At 45.2% G+C, this 25,694-nt stretch overlaps 1 protein-coding gene across 5 annotated transcripts in view; it reads left to right on the top strand.

The window, feature by feature from the left end:
- The first annotated feature begins 6,559 nt into the window (after window positions 1-6,559).
- Window positions 6,560-25,694, top strand: part of FOXN3 (forkhead box N3) — a 206,285-nt gene continuing 187,150 nt past the window's right edge. For 4 of the 5 annotated variants that reach the window (XM_059850130.1, XM_059850128.1, XM_059850124.1 and 1 more), the window contains exon 1: window positions 6,566-6,670. The gene's annotated coding sequence lies outside the window, so the exon portion shown is untranslated. Of the gene's footprint in view, window positions 6,671-25,694 lie in introns of all 5 variants that reach the window. The other variant, XM_059850127.1, reaches the window with a different exon arrangement.

The following is a 25,694-nucleotide window of genomic DNA, read 5'->3' as shown; positions in this document are numbered from 1 at the left end:
TGTCACCATGTTGTTTACTTGCAGTTCCTTCATTTTGATACAGGTATCAATACCTGAAAAGTATTGAATGTGTGGCTGGCATACTGAACTGTTAGAATAATGGTGAAAATCTCTTTCCTTTTCACTTACCCTTTACATACATGAAAGACAAGACAGTATCAGAAGCAGAGGCAAAAAAAAAAAAAAAAAAAAAGAGACACAGATAATTAGATGCCACTCATCTCAGAACTTGAAAGCCAGTAAAATAACTAAGGTGCTGTGAAAAAATATCTACCATAATTAAAATGGCTGATTGGTGAAAGCTGCAGTGAAGGCCAGGGTATGGGGCCATGCTAAAAACATTGCTGGAAGGAGCCAGATCTACATACCTGGGGAAACTCAAAGCCAGATGAATTTATATGGGAATTTCAAATCACAGGCTTGCAGGATGAATGCTTGCCTTCAGTGGCACACAGCAAATTAGCACAACACCAGAGCAGACTTGAAGCTCCTCCTCCACAGCCCTGGGCACCAGCAGAGCTAAAATTTACATCATTTGCCCAAGCCATGTCTTGGGAAGCTCTCAGGAAGAGCCATCATGGCAGGTAAAGCCCCAGGTTTTGACAAAACCCAAAGTAATGGAGATTAAGAGGTTAATGGTCTGATTTTCACTCTTTTGACTTTAATGCATGTGCTACCCAGGTCTGAGGCACTGTGGCAACCCATAGCCTCTGAAGCAGATTTGGGGATGGAGTGGCTGAATTTGCTGAGCTCTGGGAGATCTGTCAGGACAGTTGCAGAAGCCACTTGGAGCAGCATCATAGCACTTTCTGACTGTTCCTCAGCCATAGTGAACTGGGATGCTCTGTATTTTTAATCCATCTCTGTGTTAGATATTTACTTGAACCACCTGAGGAAGCAGTCTGAGCTGAGCAGGGTTACCTTCTGCTGAAGGAGACTGGTGCTGTCACACAGGGCATGATGGTGATTCAGCAGCGTCACCCCACAGGCAGAGCAGAGCTACACCAGGGAGCAAAATCCTTAACCCTGCCCAAGTCAGACACAGGAAAGTGCTGCCTGTGCTCAGCAGCACCGGGGGAGGGCAGCACGGAGGGTGCCACACGGAGAAGGATGAGGAGTGGGAGAACCACAGAGAAAGGAGAAGGCCTGGGAAGCAGATGCTGATGTGAACGAGAAGTTATAATGAGCATTTCTATGTCTCAAGCTAGATCTAGAACAGCCAGAAACACTGACTGAATTTTTGTGGTTGGAACAAAAGCAACAACCTGTTAAGTAAATTCCAGGATGACTGATCAAAGAATTGAAAAGAAAAAGTAATTTTACAAAATGTTGGAGACTACCATGCTTCCTAATAATTCTTTCAGCGAGACAGCTAGGACCAATGCTGGAAGTAGCAGAACAACTTCATAAATGTTTTCTGGTGGTTTTATATTATTCTAAATTCTGATTCTCAATACTTATCAGGGTTTTTTTTCCCCACTAACCATAAAGCATATGCTATCTTGTATCCTGGTTACATGAGATAAACAGATAACCTTATTTTTCACAGTCAGTTTTTCAGCATTTCTGCCATTGAAGATCCTCTTCTACAGCTCCAAGTTGAAAAAATCTTTGTGGCAGATTTGGCATTGCCTGTAATAATTTATGAATGTGATGTGTTGACATGTTTATTGTGTGCATACATTGAGCTACTTCAATAGCTGGATTGTCAAGATGTGAACCCAGGAGAGAGAAGATGGATCCAGGCATACATTTTTGAGGAAACACTTGGGAAAAAAAGCAAGCACTCCTCACTGTGATGTTTTGGCTGGGCCCCTGTTAGGCTCACTGGAGAGTTTTCCCTGGGAGAAATGTGGGTGCCTGCAAAGAGACATGAAAGACCCCAGAGAATTTAAGAGGACCATTTAAACAGACGTTTTTGTGAGCAAGATTCCAAAAGGGGTTGAAAATGCTCAGATCTGTAGATATTTAATTTAGTAGACGTTGGCAAGACTACAAGAAAAAGTGCATGTGAAATGTTTTTTAACCAACATGCTTTATTTCATTGGTTAAGTGGCTCTTCTGTTTTAAAAATGCTTCAGTCATGCAGGAAGGCTGAAGGTCTCTCTTCTCATGTACGTGTGTGAGCTTGGAAAATGCATGGGCAACGTAGGCTGGAGCTTGTGTTTAGTATGGTACAGGGGAATCAGATTATCCCATGCATGGAAAGGTAAAAGCTCAAGGCCAGCTATAAGCAGAAGGCAAGCCAGAAAGATCACTGGCAACTAGGGATATAGCAGTAACCATAAGAAGATCATCACCTTTCATATAAGTCCTTACATATAGTTCTACTAATGGCTTTTATTAAACATTTAATCCTTAGCATTCAAGAGATTCATACTTGTTACAAAAAAGCTGTCCTATTAACACAAAGTACAAGCTGAAACAAAGCTAATGAGCCTTAATACTTGCAGGATAATTCAAAGTTTAAAGGTGGTATTAACAAAAATAAAATAAGGAAGAGTGGAAAACTCCAATTTCATTGTCCACTAGAGAACCTGAAGTTTTTTTCCTTTTGGATCATAAAATTAAATCTATTGCTCAACTCTTACACTGTTCCTAAAGTAGTGCAAAACCACATATATGTGCATAATTAAGTACCCCTATGTGACCATAAAAGGTCTCACTGGCTGTTCAAGGGGAAGGCGAGTGGGATTTGATTCAGCAGCATGAAAGAGGGAATGGCATTACTGTAATCTCCCTGTATTTCTTTGATGGGGCCCAGCCTTATGTGGTAGAGTGATGGGCTGTACAGCAGTGGCAACTGTGTTCCAATGCAGAGTCTGGGCTGTGTGCCCTGTGCATCTGAGACACAACAGCAAATTGTCCTGGAACATAAATACCTGCACAGGTATTTATCCTATGGAAATCATACCTCAAATCAGACACGCAAAAAACCTGAGGCACTGGGTATATTAGATATACCTGAAGAGTTAGGTGAATTTTTTATTTATTTGTCTTCTGGTTTTGCAATGTCAGATATGAATGGTAAATGGTGAAGTGAAAAAAAGTCACGGAGTCCTGCCCTTGAAAACATGATCTATCTTAAAGCAGTGGCACTTCAATTTTTGTGTCCAAATGAAGAGACCAAACAAGTTCAAGAAACAAACAGGGTAAAGAGCACAGCTATAAAATGACATTTTGGAAGTGACAAGTGAGCAGTTGTATGGTGACCAATCTCCTATCACATTTATGCTCAATTTCATGTAGCCCCCATTAGCTACATCCCCTGTCCTGGAAGCTCCCCATACGTCCCAGTCTTGATAAAAAAATTTGGAAATATAAAAAGGGAATGGGTATCAACATAACACAATGGAATTGTGGGGCAGGGCACACACAGGAGCACTGTTCACATCTCATGCAACACCTAGCTCCACTCCTTGATAAATAATCACATCTTGCTACAGCAAGACCTTGAAGAGGCTCAAGGGGTTTTTAGAGCTACTCAGTAGATGCAGTCAAGCTCCTTTTGAGCTGCCTCCCCTGTGAGACTGGAGCCTTTCCCAGGAGGGATCCCTGTGGCAAAGAGCCTCTCATCTGTTTGACCGTGGAGCAAGCACCACATTGTGCTGGCAGCAGAGAGATTTTTTTCCTGAGGTAGGAGAAGAGTCACCTGTGCCCTGGGGCTGCTCTGGGGGCCGCAAACTCGGGCCAAGAGACAGAAATAACCCAGGAGTTGTTAGCTGGAGAGCTTGGATTTACAGATTCTCCAGGAGAACAAGGCTTAATGAAAATCTCCAAGGAAAATTAGATAAAATGGAGTGATGTGGACATCAGAAAACTTCTACAGCATAAATCATAAATTCTCCCCAGTTTGGAGAGAGGTAAGAATTTTATCTCCATTAATTTAATCCGGCAGATAGCGATAACAAAGCAGCCTCTACATGGGAGAGTTAACATGGCTTGGATTGATACAGAGAGACAAGATGCACTTGCAGGCATAGGAAAAATGCATCTCTGAGAAAATTTCCACTATTAATATTTTTCCCTTGCAAATGTGGGTCTTCTAAAACACTCTTTTCTTTTGGAAGGATCTAAATGAGGAGGAGGTGGGAAGTAGAGCTACAAAGCATGTAAGAAAGCCTCAAATACATGAGTGGGAGGAAGGAGGAAGAAATTAAAGAATAATGAAGCTTGCATCACTGAGAGCAAACAACAGAAGAAGGGAAATGCACGCACTTGCGGCTCAATTTTGAAGGAACTTAGGCTGAGGTTAGCATAGATGCAGGCACAGAGTAATTCAGATGATCTGATCAAAGAACAAAGAAATGTTAAAACAGATTTCATTAGGAAAAATACCTGCCTTAGAGTTAATGGGTAAGCACAGGACAAGGACTTGCTTTTGTTGTTGATATGAAGTAGTCCTGAGAGGATTATCAGCACCTATAGCATCCAGGTTCATTACAAGACTTGGGCATTGCTTCAGTGGGGCCAGGATTTTACCCTTCATGGAGTCTCTGCTGGCATCTGTGAGATTTGCTTATGTGATGATGTAGCAAATAGGTATCTATATTTTTAAAAACAATTAATATAAATCTTGTTATTAACATGGTGTCCAGGGTCCCCAGCTCTAGCTGCATCATTAGTTGAGCTCAAATGTTCAGCTACTCTTGGACTGTTGTCACTAAAACCAAATCAGACATTTCTACTTTGAGAGCTTCTCCAGTGACCATCACTCCAACAGTTATCCATCTGAACCAGGAAACAAGCCTGGAAGAGGAGCCTCGGGTTGGGTCCATTCCACACCTTCTGATTTTTGTCAGTGGTTTGCTGTAAGGGCATTCAGCAAGCCAGGCTGATCTATCCCAACACAGTCTTTGAAAATTTTGCAGAGCTTTTGCAGAGCAGTCAGTAGAAAACTTTCAACTGAACTGAATGAGGAACCTGTGTGTCTTACACAGGAATCCTGTGGGATGGGATTGTCTCTGTCTCTGTGTCACCAAAACCACCTACAAAACGAAAACTGTAACTCTTCTCAGGAAACCCCAAGGTTTTATATTCACTTTGGAATAAACTGAGCCCATGCATCCATTGAAGAGGCGAGCATCAGGGAATAACAGGAGGTTTTGCCATCTGCAAAGGCAAGTAATGCTCAGGGATACAACTAGGACCAAGATAGGGGCAGGGAGGAGTTTCATGCCAGCAAGTTTTACAAATGGAAAGGCTACACTGCTACTCCAACCTATAGTGGCTTTTTAAAATTAACTTGGAGACAGCAAGAAAAAAGGGCAGAGGAACAATTTTCCGTTTCCTAGTAGAGCCCTATTTGATACAGATAGAAACCCCTATTCCTTCTCTTTTTTCAAATCTTGTCATTAAAATTCAGAGTTGATACCTTTTGTACATTGTTGTGCAATGTGGTGGTGCAAAATCTGGGTCTCCTTGTATCATGCACACAGCAAAGCATGTTGATCTAAGGTTGGCAGTCCTGTAGAGTAGTGGAATCTGGGTAGGCAGGAAAAAGAATTGGGGGGGGGGATAACAGCTGTCATTCTGTCCTATGTCCAAGCTTTGTGTCCAAGAAAGAATGTATCCCTTAGGGGAAAAGAAAAAATCTCATCCCATCTTGAACCAGCCATTCCCATATTATGATAAAATAAATCTAAAAGGATAAGCCAGGCTTTTGCTGAAATCACCACAGCAATCCCATATACCTCGTGTTGTCCTTCTACAGGGTTAAAGAAAGCTAACCTAAAATTAATAATTAAATGCCCATTACAGGCTTGACAGTCTCCAGGTGTGTGGCAGTGCTGATGGCACCAGCTCCCTCTGAGATCCTGCCAGCCTTTGCACTTGCAGACAGGCCTCCGTTCAGCCCAAAGCTCCCGCTCACCTGCTTTCATGGCAGCAAGGCAGGACAAGCAGCAGGAGGAGGCTGAGGGGGGACTGCAAAGAGGCAGAGGAGTGGGCAGGAGGAGGCAGGTGCACCCTTGGCATTGCAGGCTCTTCTGGAATGGGGAGGTTTCTCTGTTTTCAGCCGTAAACACGATGCAAGGAGGTGTCAGGCCTCACTGAGGCTCCCGGCGGGTAAGAAGGTAAAAAAATAACAGTTTCAGTTCTGCATGTCTCGTTTTCCAACGTGTAAAACACCGGCTCCGGTGGCACGAAGGCCGTTCCCAGTCGCAACGCGACGGCCAAGGAAGGCAGCCGAGGCGTGCGGGCACCCGCCGGGGGTTGTGCCGCGACGGGCAGACGGGCCGGGCAGGCCCGGCCCCGGTGGGACAGCGGCCCGAGAGGGTTCCCCTGAAGGAAAAGGGACAGAACGCGTGGGACCAGCATCCTCCGCTGGAGCCTGCTGCATCCCCGCACACCGGCAGGAAAACACCCCCGAGGGAGCAGCGCCTCTCAACCCGCCCCCGCCAGCTTCCCGCTCCCGAAGTTTTTCCTTCGGGGAAGCCCGGCGCGGGCACCAGCCGCCAGCTGCGGGGGACGGCTCGGCGGGGCGGGGCGGGCGGGCGGCGCTAGGGCCCGGCGGGGCGCGGCGCCGCCGCCGGGGGCGGGCTGGGGGCGGCAGCGGCGGCGCGGGCTGCGGCTGCCTCCGGCTGCCTCCCGCCGCGGGGCGCGGAGCGGGGCGGCCGCGGGGAGCGCCCATCACCCCGCGGCGGCGCGGGAGCCCAGGACGCGGACAGAGGTAACGGCGGGGGCGTTTCGCGGTGTCATCAGGAACGGGTGCCCGCCCGCCCGGGCTGGCCGCTATCGCCGCGCTCCGTCCCTCCCGGGCCAGGGAGCTGCGGCCAAACTTTTGGGGCCTCTGGGCCGGCGGCTGCCGCGGGCGGGCAGCGGCGCCGCCCCGGGGCGTTTGTGAGGGCTGCTCCGCGCGGCTGCCGCCGTCCCGCCGCCGAGCAGCCCCGCCGGCGACGGGCGGCGCGGAAGGGAAGGGAAGAGAAGGGAAGGGCGCCCTGGGGCGAGCCGGAGCCGCGTGCGGGGCGGCTGCCGGGTCGCATCCCGGGCGGGCTGTGCCCCCGACAGCGCGGCCCGTGGGCTCCGGCCCCGGCTCGGCGGGCGCTGGTGGGGCAGCGGCGCAGCCGGCGGCGGGCAGCCCCCCCACCGCTCCCTTTTGTTCCTGCGTGCCGCCGGCGCTTGGATCCCCGCCCGGGAAGAAGCCGCTCGGTACTTCCCGGGCTCCGTCTGTGCCTGCACACCCGCCTGAAGGGCATCCTCCTCCGGTAGTGCTGGCCTGTCAGAGCCGCCGGGAAAGGGATTTTCCCCTTCTCACAGCAGCTCCCCGTTGCTTGTCGGTCTTCAGTGCCGGCTCTTCACTTAACTGGACTTACCGTGTGTTAATTCCTTCACAATGTATGCGGGTGTCTCTGCGCCCTGGAGAAGGATTTCCTTATTGACTTGCCGACTGTGATGCGGCCAGGTATTATTTACATCATCAGAAATATGCCTGTGTAAATCTGCTCTCACGGTTACAGTGCGGCTGCTCTTAGAGCCCAGTTTGCCGAAACTTTAATTGCAGCAGGCGATGTTGTACCGTGAATCCATTTCCGTCAGGGCGGACCGATACTCCGGTGGGATAACGGCCTCGCCGAGGCGATCGCGTGTCACGCAGGGACAGATCCTGCTGTTTCATGGGATGAATCAGAAACAAAAATCAGCCAACAATGACAATGAGTTTGTGTGGTTTTTAAAACAATCGGACATGGTAACGTCTGTTAAGGGTACAGTAAATCGGGCAGCAAACCCCCAGTTTCCTCTGGCACAGCCCATGAATCAGCCGGTAAACAGCGTAAACTGTGATCACTTTGCAGCCGAAAATATAAGGCCTTGCAGCTCTGGCTGCCGGAGCGTTACGTGTCATTAAAGTAGCTCTCTTGGAGGAGAGGGACTGTCCCAGGAGCTACAAAATCTATAAACACTTTTCTGATTGGTTTAAAAATTTAGACACAGGAAGCGGATGGTATCTAATAACAGACAAGTGGAGACACTGTTGTCATGGAAACTGAGAAGACTCCCCCCGCCTCCCCCCCCCCCCACTTATGTATTTAAAAAAAAAAAAATAGGCAGAAGAAAAAAGTCTGCATATCATCAGAAATGCCTGCAGACCGCCTTGGCTGCTGTTGCCTTTCCCACAGCATCTGTTGAAACCTGAGAACATGCCTGTCAAATCAAGGTCATTTTACAATAAAACCCTGCACCGCCGCCTCCCTCTCTCCTCCCTGGACGTTGTCCCACACTTTCCATCCAAGGAGGAGTTGAGGAGATACAGCCACCTGTCCCATGCCCACTGGTGTCCTGCCCCAGGCTGGCCTGCTGCTGGGGAACATGAGAAAAGGCTCAAAGGAGAAGGATCATGGGGCTTAAGAGGCAAAAGTAACAAGGGTTGAGTTTTTTATAATTGGATTATCAGGCCATGTTTCTTTCCATGGGCATCTATGGACCTGGGAAATAAAGCTGGGATTGATTTCCCTCTGTTCCTTTGTATTATGAAGCTCTATTAAGATGTAATGATTTGGACTTGCATATTAAGTCTGTTTCAGAGATCTGCATCACCTATGAAAAAAAAAGAAAGGTGGTGAATGACTTTGGGAAGCCCTTTGCAATGCTTTCAAGAAAAAAAGAAAACACAATTCTGTTAAAGCATGCTATGAGGAGAAAAGCAGAGATATGAGAATAAAATATACTTCATTGCTGCTGAATGCAGCATGAGAAAATCAGACTATTATTGTCGTAAATTGAAGTTTTACTTTGCTGGACTATTGAAAGTTTATTGTGTGTGAAAGGAGAGGCTATTTTGCTTTTGAAGCAGGAGAGAGCTATTTCACAGCAAACTCACAAGAAAGGTGTTAATGTTTTTGCTTATTTTCTTGGGCAGCACCCGTTGATTTCAGATGTTTGTGATTGAGAGAGATGCCTTTGAGTATTCACTGCATTTTCTCCAAAACATTTCCTTTTGTTCCTCTCTTTAATATTCATTTTGTAGTGACCAAGATGAGAAATAGCACTTTAGTGCTTCACCCACTGTATAAATCACCATAATTTTGAAACCTTGAATGACTGGTTTGCTTGCATATTACACATTTTGTATTATTATTTCTTAAGAGAACCAGAGACTGGTGATCAGGTTTTGCAGATCAGGAGGTAAATCTTGCAGGGGACTGAGGTGAAGATGATCAGTAACCTCTTTACCCACACCCTTGGATCTTGCTGTCCAAAAAACCCAAGCAAGGCCGGACTTTAAAACTTGGTTGCAGGCAGAGCAGGCTGAAGGGATGGTAGAGCCAGAGGGAGCAATGCCTGCTTCTGATTGAGGAGTCCCTGTTGGCAGCTGGGCTGGCACCAGGGTGCAAGAGGTGGGACCCCCGCTGTGGTCCCTGGGGTGGGCAGAGGCTTAGGGAGTCAGGCAGTTTTTTAATCCAGCTCACTTCTGGTGAGACAAATGCTGCTTTTAATTGCTGTGGAGTTCAGATGGAGAAAGTTTGGCTTGGTAGCAAAAGTGTGCTTTTGCTTCTAGAGGCGAATTTCCTGTTGTTGGGAGCACCCTTATCGGCAGGAAGGTTCACGGCAGGAAACGTGTCGGTTACTTGTTTTTAGACATTGAAGGAAATGAGCTGGATTAGGTATCTCCTAGGTTGACCCTTCATCACCCTCCATGTCTGTGCTACTTTATTTATCTCTAATGATTTTAGTTTGTGAAAGTTTTATGATGTCAGGCATTCCTAAGGGAAATGCAAGAAGTTAAATGCTTGTGTTGTCCTGTCATTTTTTTGCTGTTATAAAAAACTACCCCACCAGCCTCTCTGGGCTATGTTTTCAGATGTGTCCAATTTGCAATTTTTACCTTTTGAGCCTCATTGCTGATACTCAGCTAGGCTTTTCTTTTTCTTCCCCCATTAAAATGAAAGATCAAAAAATGCACCAGTTATTTTACTAATAGGAGCAGTTCTTACAGTTCTGAACTGCCTTTCATCATGGATCGTAAATCACTTTACAGAAATTAATGTTCTAATATCCACAGAAGTTGTGGGAGCATAGGAAGCTGAAACTTAGCATTTCATATGGACTGCACAAAGTTGCAAGGCCAATTAGGAGCAGAGCTGGGAGTCAAATTAATTGCCCCTTAATTAGCAATTGCTAATGGATTAAAACTTAGAAAATATGTTCGCGTTTCCCAAGTGTACTCATGCTAATGTACCAGTGTGGTGTGTGTGTGTTTGGGATGTGGGGCTGGGGGTGAGAATATAAACAGTGGTTCCAGAAAATGCCAGTCGTTTTCTGGTCTCTGCCCAGCATGGCTGGGATGCCAGGTTGGAGGCTTGTAAGATTAGACACGGCTTTGGATGAAGGTCCAGAGCAAAGGTGAGGGCTGCAGTTTAGGTCTGTGTGTTCTCATAAGCAGGGAGGCTCAGGGAAATAAACATTTCTCTGATGTCAGCTCACAACAGGGTTTTCATGGTGTTAAGCTTTGCAGAGGGTTTTGAGGGGGAAACATGGAAAAGTTATACAAATTTGTGAGAAACTGCCTGGCATGCTGAATAAATTCAAGTGGTGGGTTTTTGTTGTAGGAGATGTCTTGGTGTTAGGAGCTGTTCCTGGCAGGAGAAGCTGCCAGGGCTGTCTGGAAGCCTTAACTGGAGTGGAGTGAGACTGTCGTGGTTGATGCTGGAATTTGCCAGTTCATGACTTTAGATGTAACACAATGCAGTGTGACTTTGGCCACAATTTTGACATATTTTTAATGAAACTGGATTTGCCTTGTTACCTTCTGTCCATGACCAAGCCAAAGTAAAATTGTAACAAAATAATTTAAAAAAAAGGACTCCAACAGAGCAGTGTTTCAGTTAAGTATAAAATTACAGCTGTGTATTTTCAGAAGTGATCAGCTGATTCTGGGAAACCAGCCTGAAGCTCTGCAAGGCAGGGCAGTTTTTGGGAAGTGATTCTGTCCTAGAGTTTGGGAAATTCTGCTCCGTTTAAAATGCCTCAAGTTGAGCTGCCAAGCATGAGAGCAACTCAAGCTCTCCCTAAACTCACTGTAAGACTTTAGATGCCTTTGACATCCTTGGGACTTATAACTGTTCTGAACTGAAGCTGATTGTCTAGCCAAGAGTTTGTACCTTGGGTGTCAGCATAGCCCACGAAGAGTGAGGCTCCCTGTGTCCCGTTTTTTTCCCTTGAGGATGGGTGCAGAGCAGTGGGATCACCCTGTTCTGGAGATGGCTGGTGAAGGGGGCCTGGGGAATGGCTGAAACTCACCATGGCTGGACACACAACTTTCAGGTGGGCGGTATAGGACCACCTGCACATTAGCCCTGGCTCTGGTGGCCACTTGCTGGCTGGGGATCAGTTTTTCCCCACCACTCTTAGGGAGGTACATAGGGGACACATTATGCTCTTACAAAATTCTCCATAAAATGCATCTATTCCATAATGTCTGCGAAAGTTGGACAGGCTAAGTCTACTGGAGGCAAAGCTTCTGCCCATTATGTTGGACAGTATTTTGTTGCTCTTTTATTTCTTTTGTCTGTAGTCTAAGAGTCTCTGCTGGAGATGGTTTTCTCTGTGTCCACACTGACTGCAGGACAGACAGCCTGTGACCTCTGATCAGGCTTGCTAGGTGCCACTGAATGGAAAGATCTGCCTAAATGTTTGACACTGGGATTTTTTTCACAACATTATCAGGAATTTATATCAATGTTAGCTGATACAATGAAATTTCCAACACTGAATGTTTTACATTTTACTGAAAATAGATTAAAGCCAAATAGAGACAGGTATTCCAGGAGTGGGATGCATTTGGCCTACGCCAGTTTCTTCCTTTGCCTGCCTCCCATGTTCTGAGTTGTGGTGGGACCCTGCACTGAACTGTTTGCTCAGGCAAAGTGTGAGATTCCCTAGTGGGATCCTAATGGCAAACTGCTTACCTGCCATTAGCTTGCAGATAGAGCCCGCTCACCATGTCTGGGCATATTTACTTTTGTTGCAAAGAGAGCGCTCCAGATGTCCTAACAGACGGGACTTTATGTACAAGGCAATCCAAGCTAGACCCTAGAAAGCATTTTACAGAATGGCAGCTTCATTGGAAATTGCTTCTTAATACTATGTGGCAAAGCCCTTGTTCTTTTTAGTGTAGCTCTCTGCCAGACCTTTGCCTGCCCCACTGAAAGCAGTGGCCTTGTATTTCCTGTGGCCCTGCTTCTGGTTCCAGGCTCACCAAGGCTCCCCTCTCCACCCCCTGGCACCTCTGCAGGACCCTGCTGCAGAGCTGCTTTCTGGTTTAGCTCTTGGGCTTCACAGTGAGGCTGAACTTTTCCCTGGACACAACTTCTGGCATAGCACACAGACATGAACTCCCCAGCCCAACCCATCCGTAGAGAGCCCTGCTCCCTGTTACTTCCCTCAGTGAGATCTTCCTGAACAATTTAATTGCTGGCTGGGCTTGCTGTGGAGAGGAGCAGAGGCATTAGAGGGGTTATGAGAGGTTATTAGAGATGGGAGGAAGCTGTAGGTCTGACCCATCTAGATTTAACTGATTTATGTCTTATTTTATCCTCAACTCTAACTTGTTTTGAACTGGGTTTTACAGTAGATCATTTGTAGAAGCTACTCAATTAATATGTTAATTTTAACACCAGATTTTGTAAAGCTTTTATGTTGGAGGTGGTGAAAGGATCCAAATGTTTTGATCCTATTTCTATCATTATCTTCACTGTTCTTCTTACTCTGTACTTTGCAGAGAGGAGTGAAATTTTAATAATTCACTAATATACTTTCACTTCATTAACATTTTATCATTTTGGCATGGTGCATATGGTGAAGTCCTTAGTACTCTCATTAAAGACCTGATCTTGCCTCCACATTCTTGCAGCCCTCCAGGTGTGGAAAACCCTAAATGCAGATGCTATTCTACTTTTTTGGAAAGTGCTTTTCTTCTTTTTTAAATAGATACTAATCTGAAAAAAAAAAAAACCCCAACATGTAAGGTGTTTTTGGTCGTTTCTTTTTTTCTCTTTTTTTGATTTTTTTATAAACTGGAAACATTTATACAAAGATAGCTACAGTGGCTAGGTCAGATCCACTAAGTGCCAAGTCTTCAGCCATTACAAAACATCACTGTGTGGTCCAGAGAGTGGGAAGATGCAGGGTGTTATTGTGGTATCCATTGCATCATTTTATACTGTGGCATGTTTGGCTTAAGCAGAGATTTATACTGGTGTTAAATGGTTATGAAACTTTCAGCTCACCTGGGATAGCACAGTGCTTGGTGTTAGGGGGCACAAATAACATGTAATGCTTCATGTAATCTTGGTGATTCACTGCATACATTTGCAGTCGTGCCCACCTCGTGTTAAACATGTGCTTTTTAATTGTGTCTGAATTTGAAACTGGTGTTCAGCTTTCATGGTGGCTCTCCTTTCTTTTTAAATTTCTTTATTAAAATTATTTTTCCCTCTATTATATTGTAACATAAGTCTGTGAATTACTGTTAATTAAATATTGTTAGCATACCAGATTATTTCAGGTATATTTGGATGGCTTAAGAACGCAAGCACTGTCTTAGGAGTGGTCAGTGGGTAGATACACAAGGCTGGAGAGTGGAAGGGAATATTCTGGGTTGGGAACAGTGGAGAGCTAAGGGGTGTGTAAGAATTTCAGAAGGAGTCATGTTTTGAAAAGAATGTGGCTGTTGGGAGTCCAGAGGGCAAGAGATCACAGTAATAAATATGGGAGATGTTGAGGGAACTGGCTGAAGGTTTTTACTTGTCAAATAGAATATATTTGCTTTAGAGGCACCAGGACAGAAACTCATCTCTTGTAAATTGGTATAATGCCATTTGAGTTAGTGTAATTACACTGACATACACCACCTGATGGTGTGTCAGGTGGTATTACAAGAAGAGTGAGGCTGTGAAGAATGGTGGAACTGGAAGAGGTTATAGGCCTGGGCAACAGGGAGGGTGGAAGTTTGTTCAGAAGGGATAGAGAGGCTGGGCAAGCAAAGGAAGTTCACAGGGTCCATTACCGCTATATTGGGTTTGATTTGATGATGAGAGGCCCAGCAAGGCAGGCGGAGAGATGGGCTTGGCTGGAGAGGAGAATCAGTGACAGAAAGTACATTTCACATTGGCACAGTAGGAACTGGTGTCAGAGTGAATAAGATCATGCCCAGGGTGTGGAGGGTATACAGAACAGACCAAGACTAAGGCCACAGAGGAGCTGGGGGAGAGGATGTGGAAGAACAGAACGATTGCCAGACAAGGATCAAGAGAGCCAGAAGACAACATCTCACAAAGCCAAGATTGGACAAATGTCTTTCTGTCTGAAAGGAGGAATAGCAGAATCATAAAATATTACTTTGGGTTAAGAATAGAAAGGGAATGACATTGACTTCTTTAAAGACATGAGCCATGAATAATCTGTACTAGTTAGTAAACTTTGAAAAGCTCAACCATAAATAAGCTACATCTTCACAGGTATGTCTAATTTTTCCCCTCCTCACTTCTGTTACTGCAAAGTAGTCTCATGTAGTGGTGCAGCAGACCTTAATGTCCTGGGGGTGGTCACAGCAGCGTCACTAATGGGCGCTGCGCTGTGGTGCTGCCGCAGCTGCGCTGTGCCGAGCTCTGCACCAAGCTCTTCTGGGGTGACGTGGCCCTGTCAGCCCCAGCTTACCCTGGGGACCCCCAGCTGGGCACTGTGCCTGCTGCCCCTGGGATCCTGGGGCAGGCTGCAGACATGTTACTCGGGAAATTCAAAGAGGTGCTGGGAAGTCAGAGTGCCCTGATTAAATACACTGGCATTGTAGCTGCAGTTGCTGCACCCCATATATTAGACCCCAGGTCAGGGAGTGGTGCAGGGCTGAACCATCTGTGGGTACAGAGAAGCAGGGGAGGCAGCAGATGGGTTCCTGCTGATCTGCTGTGTCTGGCAAGAGCAGGGCTGGGTTGTGATGAGGAAGGTCTGAGGGAAACCTTGCAGTTTCAGTTTGTGTTGTGGCTGAACAGGAGATCTCACTCAGGATGTAGTAGCTTTATGCAAGGAGGAAGAAAACACAGACTGGAAGAAATGAAGTAAAATGTGGGGAAAATGAGATTAAAATATAGGAAAAATGTAGAAATTAGGCATATGTATCAGTATGGTCACCCTTGTTCACGAGCCCATCTCATTACTGGAGCAACTGTAAGCCATTCATGGTCTTGGGGCCCAGTGCAACAACTGCAGCCAGCCTCACTGGAAATGGGACTGACTTAATTGCACCAAAACAAGAAAAAAACACCCTAAACAATCCAGCACAAATTGTGAAAAGTTAAGTGTGTTTTAAAAAATCCTATGTTTTTGCTAAGCCAGGGTACCATTTCTGACAGGTGAGGAAATCCCCGTTTCCTGTTGGTGACTCTGGTGATCTCCCAGACCAGCACCTCAGAAGCAGCCAGCCTGGGTAGAAAAGTCAGTGTCTTTAAAAACAGAAGGCATTTTGGCTTTCCAAGTGGAATGGTTTGTTTCCTAGTTGTATGGAAAGCTGCCATTGCAGCAGTTTGAGAAAATAGGCTGAGCATCTTGAAGCCAAAATGGTTGAGAGGTGACTCCTGGGGAAGGCAAGGAAGGATGTGGTGGGCTTGGAGGCACAGTAACAGATGTGAAGCCTTTCGCTGTGGGTCACTTGTGGGTTCTCCCCAGAAAGCAGTAGTTCCCCTGTTGCAGTGCTGGGGCTGGGAAACTGCTCCTGTTGCAGTACAGCTGCCAGGAGGTGGAGGACTGGTGTGTGCTCCTGCAGCAGCCTTACTCCCGTTCCTAGAGGGCTGACAAGGAGGCCATGCACCCTCAGCTGTCACCCAGGCTGATTAGAGACTGTGGCTGTAGGATCAGGTTGTCTGGTGGTTTGTGCTTGTTCCATTGAAGGAGTGGAGCAGATGAGAGGGCTGGATATGAGTAGCCCCCGAGCCCCTTTTTAAGAGTATAATTTTACAATGCTAGTGGCAAAGACTTTTTTTTTTTTTTTACCAGAAAAGCAGTGTTATCTTCCCTCAAAGAGCTGTGTGAAACAGCCTTCGCTATGCTGATGTTGAGAATAGTATTAGTCTTGCCCACTTGCCCTTTCTCCCTTTGAGGGTTATGTCCCAAGCTGGTGGACTCTACCCACTCCCGATATGGTCTGCACTTGGTTTATTTGATCCAGGCTTCCTTCCATCTTGCCTTTTTTGCTCTCTCTCAAATGAGGATGCTCGATCACTGTGTGATGTGGACAGTTCAGGAAGTGCTTTGAAATCTGGAGCAGAATTTTTTGGTACTAATTTTTATTCTGAGTTTGTGTTCAATCTTGCTTGCTACTGTTAGCTACCGCTAGTTCTGTGGGGATACAAGGTGGGACCACAGAGCAGCAGGGATTCCAGGCACCCTGCTCCCTCAAGGACATAGTATGGAAAAACAATTTTCTTTCCGACCCGAAAAACTTACAGTCGGTATAAAGTATTTGGAGCAAAAATCTCTCTAGTATAGAAGTCTCTATACCAATATAATTATTTGTCCTGCTTTCATGTTTCGCATGCTTTATTTAAGCTCCTGTCACCTGCTAATAACTTAGGGACATTGGGGAAATTTGGAAGGTATGCACGGTGCTATTGGCATTTCTCAAGCAGCTGCTACTGGCCTGCTTATATTCAGTGGATTTCCTACTGTCAAAAACACTTTAACCACATGAATGAATGGGCAGGGAACCACCTAAACATTGATTAATGTTGACAGAAACTTCCCTCCCACCTTTCACTCATTCAAAACAATGATGATGAAGGCAGCAGAATTCTGCTCTAGGGCTATTGGAAAGAGATGGGTTTATTTCAGAAATAGAGCTCTGCTTTGATGGGGTCTCTTGAGTGCTAGTGCTGGGAATCATAGAACAGTCTGAGTCAGATGGGACCCACAAGGATCTTTGGAGTCCAGCTCCTGACACTGCACAGAATTAGCCCCAAGAGTGTGTTGTCCAAACACTTCTTGTAGTCTGTCAGGCTTGGTGCTGTAAACACTTCCCTGGGGAGTCTGTTCCAGTTCTCAGCCACCTCTGGATGAAGAACCATTTTTTAACATCCAGCCTAAACCTCCCCTGACACAACTTTGGGCCATTTCCTCAGTTCTGTCACTGTCATCACAGAGCAGAGATCAGTGCCAGCCCCTCCTCTTGCCCACACAAGGAAGTTGTAACTGCAGTGGGGTCTCCCCTCAGTCTCCTCTTCTCCAGGCTGAATAGACCAAGTGGCCTCAACTACTCCTGGTATGGCTTCCCCTCAAGGCCCTTCACCATTTTCATGGCCCTCCTTTGAAGGCTCTCTAGCAGCTTGATGGCTTTTTCGTATTGTCACACAGGACTCGAGGTGAGGCTGCTCCAGTTCAGAGCAGAGGGGGACAATCCCCTCCCTTGCCTAGCTGGTGGTGCTGTGTCTGGTGTCCCCCAGGACACGCCTGGCTGTCCTTGCTCCAGGGCACTGCAAACTCATGCTCAACTTGCCATTGACCAGGACCCCAGGTCCCTTTTCACAGCACTGTTCTCCAGCCTCTCATTCTCCAGTCTGTCCACGCATCCAGGGTTGCCCCACTCCAGGTGCAGAATCTGACATGGATTGATTGTTTGCAAATGCAAGGGGCAAGAGGTTCAGCCTAAGTGGGACATCTGTAGGCGAGGAGGTAAGCAGCATGACACTTTGGAAAAGCATCCATTCTGGTGCCAGTATGGGCACGAACACTGGCAAAGATTGAAGCTTGTCCCTTCTCATGCCAAGATCTATTGATTGTGATAGTCCTGGCTGATTTCAGTGAAGATTTTGCCTTAGCAAATAGCTTGGCATTTGATCATGTAAATAGCTTATATTTCAATTCCACCTTTGCGTATTCAGGGGGACTTCCCTAGGGATACAGTGGCAGTGGTTTCACGGATGCAGAATTTGGTGCTCCATTGCTGTCACTGATATAGTGATGGTGATAATGGTTATCACTAACTGGTATCCCAGTGGTAGGTAAAGTGTTAGAGCTTGGCTGTTCCTCAGAAATTTTTGCTCTGTCAAGTGCATCTTCCATAGATACCAAAGGTGATTTATGTGACTGTTCCCATTCTGGCAGTGTGAGTGATACACATATGGCTCTTTGGAGCCAGTGGATGAGAGGATCTCTTAATACACAGGTGTGCTGCAACACAGGTTTTTGTTGTTGTAACTGTGATATCTTTATTTTGTTTTGAACAACACCATTACTTGTTTGCACAAAATTCAGCATTTTACTGGCTGATGAAGGAAGAAGCAGAGGGCCAGACCTGGGCCCCTGAGAGCATTGTATTCGTATTTATTGACTTGCAATCTCTTAAGCCCATGGACTGATCTCAGAGTCTTGTGACAGTACAGGAGCAAGTGAAGATGGGCTGTCAACACACTTGTCTTGGGGTGGGGAACTCTGATGTGTAGTAACTGAACCCAGGTAGCAGCCTTTCCCCAAGTCACTGTCATCGAGTTTCTGTCTTGGCCACCATGCTGTACAGAACTGCAAGAACACAGTTGTCTTTATATTTGGTTGGCTAAACTTTTTAAGGAGGAAACAGACAGATGTGGACAGCAGGATCACTGAAGACTTTTTTAACAGCTAGTAAAGCTAGCTCGCCTAAAATGCCTAAGTATTAGTCTAAAGAACTGCTTTGTCTATGAGCTTCAGAAGAAGGAAACATGGTTAAGCTATATAAATGCATCTACAGAGTTTATTACAATATGTTAATTACCACTGCCTTTAGTTATCCATCATTAATAAAGTGATTTACTTCAACATAATGAAATGTGCATTTTCATGTATCTTTGTCAGAAGCACAAGAAGATATTCCTGTTCTATTTGTGGTATAAAATAGTGCAACTCCATTGAAGTCAGAGATGGATAGCTGGGGAGAAGGCAGCTTCCTTTTTTGCTAGAGAGCTTTAATGCAACATTGTTTTATTTCTGCACATTAAAATTGATAACACAGCCAGTGTATTTTAGAGTTAAGTCTTTCTAGGATCTCTATATGGTAAATATCTGCGAACAAACTTTATAGTTGCTCTATAGGCCCTCTCGATATATCATTTTGAGCCGCCTTCTATCTATTACATTTTATCTGCCGGCAAAATCCATTTCTAATTCTGGCCATATCTCCTTTGCGATCACTTGCCAGAAATCTATTCCCAGGATTCTCCTTATTTTAGTGAAATATCTCTGCTTCAGCACCTTTCCCAAGGTGGCTGATCTAATCAGGGCACTATCAGTTATCATTTCTCATTTCCTTTGCTAGCTCTGTCAAATGCAATGCACAGCCTAACAGAGTGACATTCAAATACTCTCAGTAACCAAGGCTATTTCCTTTTCTTCTACCCTGCAAAACTTGGTTTGTATTAGGCTTCTTAAGCATATGCCCTTTGCTCTCTGCATGTGACTTATAAAATGCACTCTGGGAAGAGTTAATGCTAAGCAGATGAAATAGCTGCCTCTTTATTCATCACAGTTAAGTTCCATTGATGGTGACCATCTGGATTTAAAATCCCATATCCACAACTTTGCCTTTTCAGGTATGAAAGAGCAATGCTTCATTCCTGCCAGCTGTGTAAGAGAGCCCTGCTTTGCCATCAGAGAAATGAAATTTTTTACCTCCCTGTTGCAGAAATTTGTTACCTTCCTGTTGCTGCCAGCCTCTCTTCTTGTCTTTTTCCATATACATGTTTCTCTTTTAAATGGGAAGTGACTGTATGCAAAGATCAGAATACACCAAACAGGGTGTTTGTGTTTATCAAATAGAGTCACCTGTGTAGTTGGATCCTCTGCTAAGGTTAAATGTGGTTTCTATAGACACAGGTGCAGCAGTAGCATCCACTTTTGGCCTCTGTTTTTTTTTTTTTTTTTGCCTTGGGTGACAAACCTCTTAGTGTTATCTTAGATTGCTATCACAGACTAAGGCTTGCTTTAATTAGTGTGTGGCTGACTATTCCATCTGCTCTGGAAGATGGAGTTATCCATGTATGACCTCACAGCCCTTCCTTCTTTGCATCATTGCTGTCACATGCCCTGCTTTGCTGCAGACTTGTTTCTCCAATGGTTTTTGTGAGGGTCAAAGCCTAAATCTTGCTTTTCAGGAGAACAGGGAGCAGGCATTCACCAGACTGGCTGGGAGTAGGAAGGGAGCTCTCTATGCACGTGTCCTGTCTGCAAAACACCATGCAGTATGACACTTACATGATTCTGGGAGCTTACCATGAGCTCAGTTCTTGATTTCTTTTGAAATTCATAGAACCAGTTTTTTTGGGTCATTTTTCCCTGCACTGTATGAATGAAACAAACCTGTCTTGAAGTCTGCATCAGACCAACACATGTATTGCCCCTATAGCCTGTTGCGGGCTACAGAATTAAATTTATTAGTTTCAGACAGGGAGAGGAAAAATTAGGAAAATGGGGTTTAAGCTGACAGTGTGATTTGTTATTTATGGCTCAAGATACAACACCAGCCAGGTGCTCTGTGTTCTGGCTCTTTGGCACATCTTTTGGTGAGCCATATCCCAGATTATTGAGCTTCTGGGGTAGGGTGTTTGCAGTCCCTCCAGGCTGTCCCCTGGACACTGTCCCTCTGGTTGGCTATGGAGCTGCAGACTGGAGAGCATGTGCCCTAGCAGGGGATGGCAGAGTGAGCATCTGGGTGTCCTTGAATGGTAATTTCCAGTGTGGCTAAATAACAAGGATGGTGTCTAATGGCTTAAAAAACTGCTCATAGCGGCATTTTTTCTAGCTATTTCTTCACTGTAGGAAGGTAGAGAAATCTGTGTTAAAATAATAATTAAATGCTGACAGTACTAAATTTCTACCCAGCGTGAGTTGGCAGCAGATGCAAACCAAAACATTAGGTCATTAAAGAGAAAAGAAAAACCTGATTAAATACCTCTGAATGTTTTTCTGATTAGGTATTCTTAAACAGAACATGTGGCTGTAAGAGAGGGGTGTACTTGACAGCAGCAATTGCTTTTGAGGGGAAAGGTAAAATACTCTAGTTTTAATGTGCATATGTGTGTATTTCAAAGGATTTCTTGCTGATCTTAGCTATAAGCCACCACAAAATCTCCCTGCCAGTAAACAGTGAAATCGCTTCAATGTTATGTTTCTGGAAAGAACACTTAACAGTGACTAATGTGCTCAGGGTTTTGTTTTGGTCTCTTTTTCCTCTTCTTTGGCTAGACAGAGTTGATTTCACACTTGAGAGTCCAACAGCCATGGTGGACCTTGCTGTAGCATTGGTAGTATTGAGGCACTGTGAGGCTGCAGTGTGCATCCTGCAGACACAGAGAGAAGGGTTTCTGCCCCAAGGAGCTTGCTGCCATGGGGGAGTGGCATGTGAAATCAGGTGAGGATTCAGAGGGGAGAAAGAGTGATATTGGGTTCAAAAACCCCCCTTTACTTCATGGTCACCTCATGGCCAAAGGTCCACTGTTCTTAGAGGTGAGCTGAAGGCTTTTAAGTCAAAAAACCACTTTTATTTAAAGCACTGTTAGCTGAGAAATCTGAAAAGTAAAACTTGTCAAAATGTACGTTTATAGGCTGCCACTTTTTACCTCCTGTTTCTTCCTTTGATGCTCTCTATTATGTATTTGCTCTGTAGTGATGTTTTAGGGGCTGATTCCTACAGCACATGTCTGGTGCTCCTTTCAGATCCTCTTTAAGGAATGTTGGTGGAGATAGCAAGGAGGGGAGTAAGCAGAGTTGCTGGGAAGCTTTGTCACTGTAGCAGAGTTGTGGCTGCTGGCTCTGTGGAAAGCCCTGGAGCTTGAGAGGAGTAGGTGGGATGCTGAACATCCCCTCTCCAAGTGTCAGGAGCACCTCTGAAAACTGTATGACCTCTGTGGCCAAAACACACTTCCCAGGCATGTACTGAGTGTGAAGGATGCTCTGGCTCTTGTGGCTCCTGCTCCCATTGTATCAGAGCAACTCTTTGGTGTGTGTATTAAGGTGCCAGCCCTGTGAGACACCACAGGGTCATCCTTCCCTCTCCCTGCCTTCTGCCTTCCCCCTTTCTCTGCATACTTATATTTGAGAAACTGAGGAGCACAGGGTATGAAAGAGGATTCACAGATTATTTCAAACTGTTCTGTTGTTCAGAGATTTAGCATAGGGTAATGCAACTTTTTCCTGTATTATTAGACTCTTGCCTGCACCCAGAATATGCATATGAACAATGATCTCACAAACATAATTTCTGCTACCTCCAGGAGGTAGGGCAAAGGTTCCTCTGAAGGAGTTTGAAGAAGGCACAGCATATTGTGCTTAAAATTTTGCTCAGCACTTCTACTGGACTTTTTAAAGATCAGCTGGCATAATCATTTTTCCCTTGGGAGCTGTATAAGTTACACTTTTTTTTTTTCTTCACTATGCATTCCAGAAAACAATTTCTCAGGAAGCATGGTTCGTGTTCTATCTCCAGATTATCTGTGGTTTATTTTTACTCCTAGATAAAGGGGCTAAATAATCTAACCATAATTAAGGCACAGCTGGGGTCTCTGTATGGGCACATGTGTGTCCAGATTTGAGAACTACCACTTTTAGTTGCAGTGTTGCAGCTGTATGGCCTCAGCACATCAGTTATTTGGAGGTGAGCACAGGTGCTTCAGTGAGCCTGGCCTCTGCTCAGGAGTCAGGTCCTGAGCCCCCTGGAAATACCCTGGATTTGGAAAGCAGAGCAAAGGGCATATTTCTGCAAATGTTAGAGCAGTGATTTTTTGCAGTGACCAAGGACAGCGGAAGATTTTTTCTGTATTTCTGTCCTGTATCGAAATATGCCAAGCAAAGAACAGATGGGGTCAGGGGACTGCCTGGGGTTGTCTGGGTCTTGGGCTGCCTCCATCCCAGCCCTGGTGGGAGCAGAGTGACCTGCTCTCATGTCTGCTGCCTTTGCTGCCCTGAAGTTCCTGCCTCAGTCACGATCCTGCAGAGAGGCACATGCCAGGGTATCCATCCAGCGTGTGCTGTGGGGGAATTAAACTCCCCCTGCATGGGGACTCTTCCTCATGAGAATTGGCCACCAATAGACCTTAGTGACAGAAAGTGGCTCTGAGAGCTTGGCCCTCATATCTCCAAGTTCATGGGTCTTTGTACTACTAGCACTGGGTTGAGACAAACTATTTCTCTACTGACATTAATGTACTTGACCCTATAGAGTGCAAGGTAGCCAGGCAGTTACAGGCCATTAATCTCCAATTGCTCTTGTCAAGTATTATGTTCATTAATCTGGGGCCAAACAGTGGTTTAGTTGTCAGCATGGACCATGATAAGATGTTTTATCTCCTGGTTAGTGCTGAGTTAGTATCTAGTTAGCAGCTTTTGCAACCCTTTATAAAAATGCCTTCAAATTCCACCAGTTGCTGCACCAAAGCTAAAGCTCAGCATTGGTTCTTCTACTAAATGTGCCTTCAGAACCAGTTCCTTTTCCTGTGCTTGGAGGGCTGGCTCAGGGAAAGCTGGCTGATGCACAGGTACCTCTGGGCAGGGGCTGCCTGCTTTTACTTCTACATGGTGCATCACTTAGTCTGGGACACCCAAGAGGCAGCTCCCAGATGGGCTGCTTTTTCACCCTGTGACCTCTTTAGGACCAACTGGAAAGCAGGTGGGTTGTGTTGTTTCTGTACACAATCACACACTAATTTTATTGATTCGCTTAGCAGAGGAGCAGCACTCCAGGCATCCCACAGCAGAAATTCCCCTTATTCTTGGACACTGCCCAAGGGTTACTTGTCAGAACAATAATTGCTAAAAAATAAGGATGCTGAGCAGCAAGACTTGTGAAGTGCTTTGATAAGCCAGGCTGTGATGATTGTGTATAGAGGGGTGTCCTTTTGTTGCTTGAATGGCTGTAAAAGGCTTCAATAGCCTTTCTCTGGCAAACTGCTGGTGCATGTAGTCGGGAGCTCGTCTGAACAAGTTTTGCAAGCTCAGTGCCACCATACACATACTGATCTGCTCTGCTGCTGAGGTGAAAACTGTTTATGTTTTAATGTATTAAGTTCTGCCTGCACCCTTCTGTATAGAAGTCTTGTTTTGAAAGTATAAGAAAAACAATAAGGAAGAATATAGAGATGTTTTAGCATAGCAAAAAGCATTTTCTTCCTACACAGTGCCATTTCGGAGAGGGAACAGCTTCTCCTGCAGTTCTGTTTTGGTCTAGGTCTCTCTCTTCAGAGATTTAAACATATGCTTATATCAGTTCCTCAGCTGGTGTGTATCTGTTGACATAGTGTATATACTGACATAAAGCATGGTCTGCATTTACACCACCTGATGTGTTTGCCATGCATCTTCAAACTTAGCAGAGTCCTCAGGTTTTAAACGTGGTCCTTTAACAAAGCTGTAGCATGAGGGCTTTGGGGTTTTTTGTTTTTGTGAGAAGAACATTGACATTAATTTCAATAGTAAAGGAAAAAGACTGGGAAGTTGCTTTTTATCTTGACATCTGTAGGATTGTTTTGGGTTTCACAAAGCAATTGCCCTTATGCAGCAGATGGGATCATAATGCTCCAGGTTGAACAGGCTGTGGCACACCTGGGGCAAAATCCAGATGTGCTGCTTGTTTGTGAAGAGTTGTCACTGCAAGACTTGTCCTTCCCTCGGGAAGCTGCTTGCAGGTGGATGCAGGTCCATGCTGGTGGGGCACATAACATGCTCTGTTTTTTCAGCTAGTGCTGCTTCAGGTCTGGGTCAGAGCAGGGATTTTCAGAAGTCCATGAGTAAAGCTGGAGCATAAACCCATCGAAAATCCATGTGTGTCCAGGTAAGTGGCCGCATTCACTCACAAGCCATCCCTCTACTCAGAAGAAATGGAAATTTGTGAACTGTTTGGGCTGCGGTGCCTGGCCATGGGAGGTTTTGCTTTCAGGTTTTATTTGTCTGTGGATTTTTTTCTAGCTGAAGTAACATTTGAGGAGATGGGGTAACAACTTTAACCTCTGTTCAGGCCATCTGTAAAGATCATCAGTGACTGGGTAAATCCCAGTCCTAATGAAGGATGTCAATGACTTTTGAAGATACTGAGATCATCTGTGGTGGTTTGGCCTCATCAGCTCTGTTAGATAGTCTGTAAAAGACTCTGTCAGGCCGCAGGAATACAGTTCTCTAATTTTTGTTCTCCTAATTGCTCCTGTTGCCCTGGTTTTGTTTCTTGTTTTCTCCCCAAATCTAAGCATTTGAATGTTTTCATCCTATGTCCCACACATGCATTCTTTTGCTAATGAAAGAAAGGAAATTATCGTAGTCAGATTTCAGTCTTTAAAAAAAATAAGAGCATCATTTTGATTCTGTTTTATTTTTGTTCAGGTTACAAGGGATAAAGTTGACCTTGTCTGAAGATAAAGGATGCTATTATACTTAAAGTTTACTAAGTGCAGAGTGATTTGGAAATAAGCTTGGAGATTTTTTCCTATAAAATTTAAAGGCATCAAATGAGCTGAAGTGATTTTGGATATGGTGTTTGGGACTCCTTTTTCCCTTCAGTTCTTCAAATGTGTGCTACAGAAGAGCAGGCTTTTCAAACTATTTAGTGGAAATAAGTAATGCCTTAACTGTGTTGTTTGGGTGTAAGACTTCAAGCTAGTTCAGCTGTTAGTAGGACCACTCTTAATAAGTTCTTTAGGCTGATGTAGGTGACTTCCTGCCATAAATAACATGAAGTTTCTATTTTATGTAGT

This window comes from Haemorhous mexicanus, chromosome 6 (genome assembly GCF_027477595.1).
Source record: "Haemorhous mexicanus isolate bHaeMex1 chromosome 6, bHaeMex1.pri, whole genome shotgun sequence".
In the NCBI taxonomy this organism is placed as follows: domain Eukaryota; kingdom Metazoa; phylum Chordata; class Aves; order Passeriformes; family Fringillidae; genus Haemorhous; species Haemorhous mexicanus.
The sequence above is the reverse complement of the archived record's forward strand: the minus strand, read 5'-3'. Positions and strand labels throughout refer to the sequence as shown.